The sequence below is a fragment of the Hibiscus syriacus genome, unplaced genomic scaffold (assembly GCF_006381635.1).
Source record: "Hibiscus syriacus cultivar Baekdansim isolate YM2019G1 unplaced genomic scaffold, ASM638163v2 tig00010968_pilon, whole genome shotgun sequence".
Taxonomy (NCBI): domain Eukaryota; kingdom Viridiplantae; phylum Streptophyta; class Magnoliopsida; order Malvales; family Malvaceae; genus Hibiscus; species Hibiscus syriacus.
Window position 1 is genome coordinate 181,110 of NW_024062239.1, and position 8,784 is coordinate 189,893.

The window sequence follows — 8,784 nt, forward strand, 5'->3', positions numbered from 1 at the left end:
TCATCGTTTCAGGTTCTTTTTATTTAATTTTAATATATATTCAAATCCTTCTTGTTAGTTTGTTGGTTTTATTCAAAAAATAGATCGAACAAAAAAACAATTGAAAACAAAATAATTTAGGGTTGATTTTCTCCACATCTCATATTCATCCTAAGAGTAATCTCCAGTCCAAATTTCACCCCAATCGGAGTTCATTAGATCCTTCAAATACATCATTCAATTTTCATCGGTAGATTCGGTCTAGAATCTTGTCGAATTTATTGAAAATTCTACAAGATGAATTTTGTGGTAAAAAATATATATTGAAACTAAATATATTGATGATCATTCAAAAAATAAATAAAAATTTTTGGAGATCAAGAACACCTTCGAACAAAGCGATCATGAAAAACATATTATTTAAGGACTCATCGTTCAATAGAGTCTACTGGATACTACTGAAGGTATTTCGTTCTGAAATTTTACAGCTGGTTTCTAGACAGATTGAAAGACAATTTTTAATGTTTTCAAAATTTGTGGACACCAGTAACCCCTTCAAAAACGTTTCTCAAGTTGACCCAGTGTTTTTTAGGTTTCTGGTTTGGTTCTTTTTTTTCTTTTACTCTTAGTGCTTTAGGTTCTTTTGTTTTCCTTTTTATTGTTCTTTTGTATTATCTAACACATTATCTTTCTCATGTTAGTAGGACTAAAGAGGTTGCATACTTCTTCCTTCTTTGCATTCTCGTTCTCTTGGAGTCTAACCCTTGTTTGGCCTCTTAGAGCTTTTAGGTTTTCTTATCGCCTTTGCTAGTAATCAAACTCCGATACAAATTGTGGAAGACTACTTGGTAAAGTGAGTTTTAAAGATTACAAGATTGCTTTCTTGCGTCTCATTTTATTACTTTCTTGGAGTGACTTGTGAGGTTGCTTGCTTTGTTGAATTTTCTTTCTTTTATTTTTATTTTACTTTAAAATTTTCTTTTGAGTGTTATGATTTAAGGATGGGAGACAATAACAACAAGACACTTACGGCTATCTTAGCCGCACTTACATGATTCACGACTCAATTTTAATGATCTTATGAACTTAACAATATCGTGAGAGAACGATAAGAATCACAACTGGATATACCAAACCATAATCCAAGACCAAACAATGCTAAACTTTTGGGACCAGACGAGCACAACAACGTTTCCAAGCACCCAAACTCTTTGCAAAACCAAAATTCAGGATCATTTTTTCAAAGGATTCAACGATCCGGACAAGTACATCGATTAGGAAGGGAAAATTGATCTCATGTTTGTATACCTTGACTGCCCCCAAGCTGAATAAGTTCCCCTCATCACCATAAAATTCGAAGGATATACTCACACTTGGTGGATGCAAAGTAAAAGATCGAGAACTTCCAAATTCAAGCAATCACTTCTTGGACTGACCTCAAGCAAACAAAGAGGAAGTGCTTCATACCGACACATTATACACAAGAAGTTAAACTACGACTACACCGACTTTGACAAGGTAGAAGTTCAGTTGAAGACTACTACAAGGAGATGCAGTCCTTACTCAATAGGGCTAACATAACCAAAGAAGAAAAGGACACCGTGTCAAGATTCATCATCGACTTGAACTCAAACATCACTGATCTTCTTGACATCCATGGGCACGAAAACCTTGAAGATACACTAAAGAAGGAAATAACAATCGAAGCATAAATCCAAAGGAGATTCCAATTCAGAGAACATTACCAAGGTATTTATTCTCTTACCAAGGTAATCCTTCAAATCATTCATCATCTTCTACTCCATCTTCTAAAAAAAAGCCGAGAGATGACAAACCTGACAAGGAGAAACAACGACCAGCAAAGAATGACACACCTCCAACCCTTAAAGATTAAATGAGAAATCGTGAGGAGGTAGAGAAAGCAAAAAAAGAAAAAGCTATGAAAGAGTCAAAAGAAAAAGAACTCACTAGTTACAAAAGCCAAAAGAATAATGATCCATGGGAGGTGAGTGAACCTAATTGTGAGAACAAAAGAATTGAGAGAAAAGCTTCTTTACAAATAGCCTTGCATATTGTTCACTTTAGGGAAACAATTGTTTTGATTTCTAACATTAACAAGGATTTGCCTAGTGTGTTTTCATATTTGTTACAGGATTTTCGAGAAGTGTTAGGTAATCCACCTAAATGATTACCATTGGAAAGAGAAAAACAACACCAAACCAATCTAATTTAAGGTTCTATCATACCTCGTCAAATATACAATCTTGAAACCAAAGAGTTAGATTTGTTACAAAAAGGCTATATCAGGAAAGCCTTACTCATGACACCATCTTAATGATGAAACATAATTTGAACAACTCCACAGGCTTTATATTTCATGTACAGGTAATCCAAGTTAATGATGAAAAAGTAAAAGTAGCACGAGACTAGCCCACACCATCTTCCATCGCCAAGAGTTTTTGAATAGTGCTAGGTGACCCTCTTGACAGGTTACCACCTGAGAGCACTAATCACTATGCCACATCAATGAAGATTCATGATTTATGAGAGTCCAAAGACCAAGGTAAGAAAAACATAGTAGACGATGCACTACCACGAAGGTTCTACAGTCCATAAATCTCCTCCCGATAATTCTTAATTCATGAACCACACTTAAGAGACTTAAGGGATTACTTTAACAAACCAGCTGACATGGTTTTTAAACACTCATTCTCGCCACACATAAATAAAACCATGGAGAAATTATCTGAAGCAATCATACAAAAAGCCACAGTGGTTAGCGCCATGTTGATTTTCAACCTAAACATTAGATTACAAGACTTGTATACAAAAGAGGATTTCAAGACTACAAAGACTAAAACACATAAAGACACATCACATTGATCATGATATATGTTTCACAAGTTTTCCTTTCAACACATCTAATTCTCTTTCTCTTGGATTTTTATATTCGAGGACGAATCTTTTTGAGGATTGGGGGAATGATACATACACCAGAGTCCATAATACATTTTCTTTGGACTAACGTTTCTAATTGAACCTATTAAAAGAACAAAGTCTCAAAGATTCAAAGCATATCTATTCGTAAGCATAATGTAATGAATCATTAAACGATTCTAATGTTGCTCCCCTTAATGTTTTAGATTCGAGGTTGAATCTTTTTGAAAAAATAGAGGATGATACATGCATCACAAGGCTCACATCAAAGAAAGAAGTAATAACTCTTCCAAATGATCCACTCGTCCAAGCTTTTCAATGGTTCTTGAATCGCATCAATCCGATATCAGGAACTCAAGATACTTTCATTTTAATGAAGATAACACATGCAAAAATTACTATACTAGATTAATACGTGATTTTGTAAATATTACGAATTTTCAATATTTATATTGATTATTTGTAATATAATTTAATATAGGATGATGCATTATCTTTTGGGATTAGATTTATTATTTTATTAGGAAGTAAGGTTAAGTTAAAACATTATTTTTAGTTATTATTATTTTATTAGGAAATAGAGTTAAGACAAGTTTAGTTTGTTATTATTTTATTCATTAGTTATTTAGGACCTTTGGACCTCATCCCCATATAAAAAAGACTTCTTTCAACTTTGTAAAGCAGATTTATTTGATTAATAATACAGTGAGAGTTCGTTTTTGCTAGTGCTGATTGCCTTGTGCCTTCGAAGCTTCTTCTCCTGGAGTTTTTTCAATTTCTTGTAAGGGAGATTAATCTTCACACTTCAATTTTCCTTTTTATCGCGACTAGGAGGGTTGGTTAGAGCCATTTATCGAGTTTGCCTTTTCATTGCGACTAGGAGGGTTTGATAGACACTTATCCATCTATTTTCCACAAATCCATCCACACCATCAATCATCTTTACCGTCCACCTTCATAAGGGTGATATTTTTACTTCTTGATTATCTTATTTTATTTTGAATTTCTTTATCATTTTTTTATTTTGTTATGATCTTATTGTCTTGATTCCAATACCTAAAAGAAACCCTAAAGAATCCTAGCTATTATCATAACCTTCCCTTATTCCCTAAAGAATTATGGGTTTGATTATTCAATAAGAGCAATGATCATTAATCTGCCACCTCTAAAATGTGAGTTTAAGGTGTAAGATTTGATGGTTTAAACCCAAGAAACATGACATGACTTAAATCGTGATGTTTGGCTAGAAGCCCAAGGGCGCAAGGGTAGTGTCAGCCCTTGAAGCTTAAAGGATGTTAAACCAGGGTTGTGAAGCCTTCTTAGCTTTTGTAGTTGACACCAGGGTAGCAGTTCCATGGTTAGAGGATATTTGAACCATTAGAGAATTTTTTGATGTTTTTCCAGAGGAGTTGTCAGGGTTACCGCTAGACCGAGAGTTAGAGTTTAGTATAGAGGTAATGCCTAGGTCCACTCCGGTGTCCATTGCTCCCTACCACATGGCACCGATGGAACTAAAAGAGTTAAAGGTTTAAATCCAAGAGTTGCTACAAAAGGGTGAGTCTGGCCAAGTACTAGTCCTTGGGGGCCGTCAGTTCTCTTATTTAAGAAGAGGGACAAGTCAATAAGGTTGTACATCGATTACTGTTAGTTGAATAAGTTTACCATAAAAATCCATTTTCCCCTTCCTAGTATTGATGACCTCTTTAACGAAATCAAGGGAGCGTGTGTTTTCTCTAAAATAGTTTTGAGATATGGGTACAACCAATTAAAGATTAAAGAAACCAATATTGTAAAAAACGACGTTCAGGATATCACTATGAGTTCCTTGTAATGTCGTTTGGACTCACCAACACCTCGATGGCATTTATGGATCTCATGAACCGAGTCCATCCATATTTGGATCAGTTCGTGGTGGTTTTTATAGATGATATTTTGATATACTCGCGATCAGAGGATGATCATGACCGATATCTTTAAATAATTCTTTAGTTTATCTGAGACCGTCAGTTGTTTACCAAACTTGGGAAGTGCGAGTTTTGGTTGTCTGAGGTTTCATTTTTGGGAAATGTTGTGGCTGCGGATTATATTCGAGTTGATCCTCAGAAAGTTCAAGAAGTCCTAGAGTGCAAACCGCCAAAGAGTGTGACCAAGGTCCGCAATTTCTTAGGTTTTACAAGCTATTATCATCAATTTGTGAAGGCCTCTTCGATGATAGCAACTCCGATGACTAAGTTACTTCAAAAAGAAGTGTTGTTCGTGTGGGGTGAGAGGCAACAAGGTAGTTTTAACCAGCTGAAGACCCTTTTGACCCAAGCTCCAATTTTAACCAACCCTAGTTAGGAAAGGAGTTCACTATGTTCAGTGATGCCTCGCTAAACGGTCTTGGATGCATGTTGTTGCAAGAGGGAAATGTTGTAGCCTGTGCATCTTGTCAGCTTAAACCTTATGAGCAGAATTATCCCACCCATGATTTAGAGCTTGCAGTCGTAGTCTTCGCGTTGAAGATTTGGAGGCATTATCTATTTGGGGAGAAGAGCCATATCTTCACTGACACAAGAGTTTAAAGTATTTGCTTACCTAGACAGAGTTAAATTTGAGGCAACGTAAGTGGGTTTTATATTTAAAGGACTATAACTGTGTTATCGATTATTACCTGGGGAACGCGAATATTGTAGCAGATGTGCTGAATAGTAAGTCTATGTCAGAGTTGAGGGCTTTATTACCGCGCCTAAGCTTATCTAGTGATGGGGTATTGTTAGCCGAAATCGAAGTAGAACTAGAGTTAGGGAGTGAAGTAAAAAGGTTGCAAAGTTTAGGCAGTCATCCAAGGACTCACGTGGAACAAGTTCTCTGAGGCGAGGCTCCAGGGTTCGAATTACGGGATGGTTGTAATACCCAAAATAATAGGTCAGTGATTAAATTGAAAGGAATCAAAATTTTGAAGGAGTAAATTGATTAATTGATAAATATGAGAATGAGTTGGGAATAATAGTTAACTAAATTGTAGTGATGAAGGATTAAAAAGGGCATTTTTGGGTATTTGGAATAAAATGAAATTAAAATTCATTCTATATGGTATATTAAGTAGAGAAATAAGGACAAAGGGGAAAAGAAAAAAAATTCAACACTCTTTTCCTTCCCCTTTCACGTAAGAAGCCGTCAACCCTTGCTAAAGGTGAGAATTCAATTTGAAGGTTTATCCTTTTATTTAAGGTTAGCTATTGAAGATTGGAGTATATGATAGAAGCTTAAGGAAGGATTAAATGAGATTAAAATTAAGAAATGGTGGAAATAATTTGAAAATGGGTTTTGAAATGATATGTTAGTATATTGGTGTTTGTTGATGATTATTAGTATTTTTGACTTGTCAAAGTAGTAAATAAAGATTAAAAACATTATATGAGTTTAAAAACAAGTTAGAAATTTTGGTGTGATTCTTAGAATCCAATGATATTGAGGGGTACTAGATGTTTTAAGTACTAAAATGAATAAATGTTAGCATGAATAGTTAAAGAAGAGTTTGATAGTATTGTATGGTGTAAATACAAGTAAATTTTACCCCATTTATGTAATAATCAGGTTGAAACTAGAAAATATGGACAAGGGTATCGGTATTGATAGAACAATATCGATACTATAGGCTAAAATGGGATGAATTAGCTGTGTAGTATCAATATTGATTCAATTAGTATCGATACCTACGAGGTGGTATCGATACCATGGTAAGGGTATCAATACAGGAAACATCGAATTTAAAATTGGTATCGATACTGGAAAGGGTATCGGTACCTTAGTATAGAAGTATCGGTACCAAATAGTAGTATTGATACTTTTAAGTTTGGAACGGCCAATTAGGTTGAATTTGTTATAGAAATGAGATAATGATATTTTGAATATTCTTAAAGTACAAGGTTAAGAAGTATACTAACATTGGTATGTTATGTGTACTTAATGGATAATTGTGTAGATCGGAACCAACCTCCTCAATCTAGCAAGAAAAGGGATAAAGATAAAGTTATTGATTAGTCAGGAGTCTCTACACTTTGTTAGTGAGAACGATCAAGTGAGTACTTTAATATAAGTATCCGATATGATGAATATTCAATTTAGTATGCTTTAAATTGTTGAAAACATTTTGATGTTTCGATATAACAAATTAAGTATAAATGAATTTTAAGATTTTACAAATGATTTTCTAAGTATATTCGATTTAATTACTCGAATATCAAAATATTACTCCAAGTCTTTCAAGATCAATTTCAAACCTTACTAAATGTGTAAAATTCTGTTTTATACTTAAACTATTTTTTAAACAATTGTCACAAAAATTTTGAACCAAAATTAAGCCTAAAATCAATTTTTCAAAGTGATGCACCGATGCACCAATCCATGCATCGATGCACCAATGAATAAATTGAACATCGAATGCATTTTATGCATCGATGCACATACCATGCATCGATACACTCAATGCATTTGATACATCGTTGCACAAGCCATGCATCGATGTACTCAGGCTATTTTAAAACATCGAATGCATTTCATGCATCGATGCACTCTTAGTGCACCGATGCACTAAAGTCCAACTGTAATACCCAAAAAATTTAGAAAATAACCAAAATACAAATTTTGAAAGTTTGATGGTCAAAGTAGAAAATTTGGAAAAGCCTAAGGAATTAAGTGGTGATTTTTCTCAAAAAGAATTTTATTTCATAAATGGATTTATTTAATGACCAAATTATAAAATTAGTAAAGTTTGGTGATCAAAGTATAAACTTTGAAATTCAGGGATCAAAATGTAAATTTGAAAAAATTATAAATGGGTTACGAAAATAAGTAAATAAAAATATTATTTTCACATTTTTAAAATGTTGGAAAATAATATTTAAGGGATTAATTTCATGTTTAATTTGAATTGTTTGATTAAAGTGACTGAATTACAATTTTTGGAAATTGCAAGGGCAAAACGGTAAAGTGGAAAACTAATTTGTTCATCTTTGACTATTAAAAGATGACAAGGTTGATATTTAATTGATTTTGAAGATGATAAGGATATGTATCTTGGTTTTATGGTAATTATGAAGTTATATTAAGGGTATATTGGTATTTTCACAAGTTAATGATTTAAATATTATATTAAAAGATGATAAGCATGATATGAATCTAAAATATCATGCTAAATGTTCATATTCACCAGCATCTTCACTTGAGAAAGCTTGAAGGTAAGAAAATATTTTATTTTCCATTTTTGAGCTAATTCCTTTGGAATTGGAGTTAGGTCGTGAGATAGGAAAGTGATCTAAGCGAAAAATGCTATCATTTGGTACTAATATTGCTTTCTAATCTTGTTGGATTTCAAAGATCCCAAATCTAAGGGTTTGTGTTCATATAAAAAATCATGAAATTGATGATTAATTTTGATGATTCAGAGGTTGTAGATTCATATTCAAGTATGTATGATGATTAGAACATGTTTAATCTTTTTAGAACTTGTTCTTTAAATTTTGCTCATGAATGGTTTGAGTGAGAAAAATTATGGAAAAATTATATATGGGTTGGAAATGATGAAGGAAGTATTCTACAAGCCTTAGAAAAATTGGGGACCATTTCGTAAGTTTTGAAAAGTTGAGGATAAATTCGTAAATTCTAGAAAATTGATGGGTTGTTAAATAAGTGTTGTATAGTTGATGTACTACACTAGAAATTGTTGTTTGGGAATTTAAATGAGTGTTATATGTGAAAAATGATTATTTTGGAAGTTTGAAAAGATTTGTGATTTAAGTACAACATTTCATAGTTGGGGTACTTAAATGTAATTATGCCTTTGTAAAGCATTTGTATGATAATAATTACAATGCTGGAATTTTG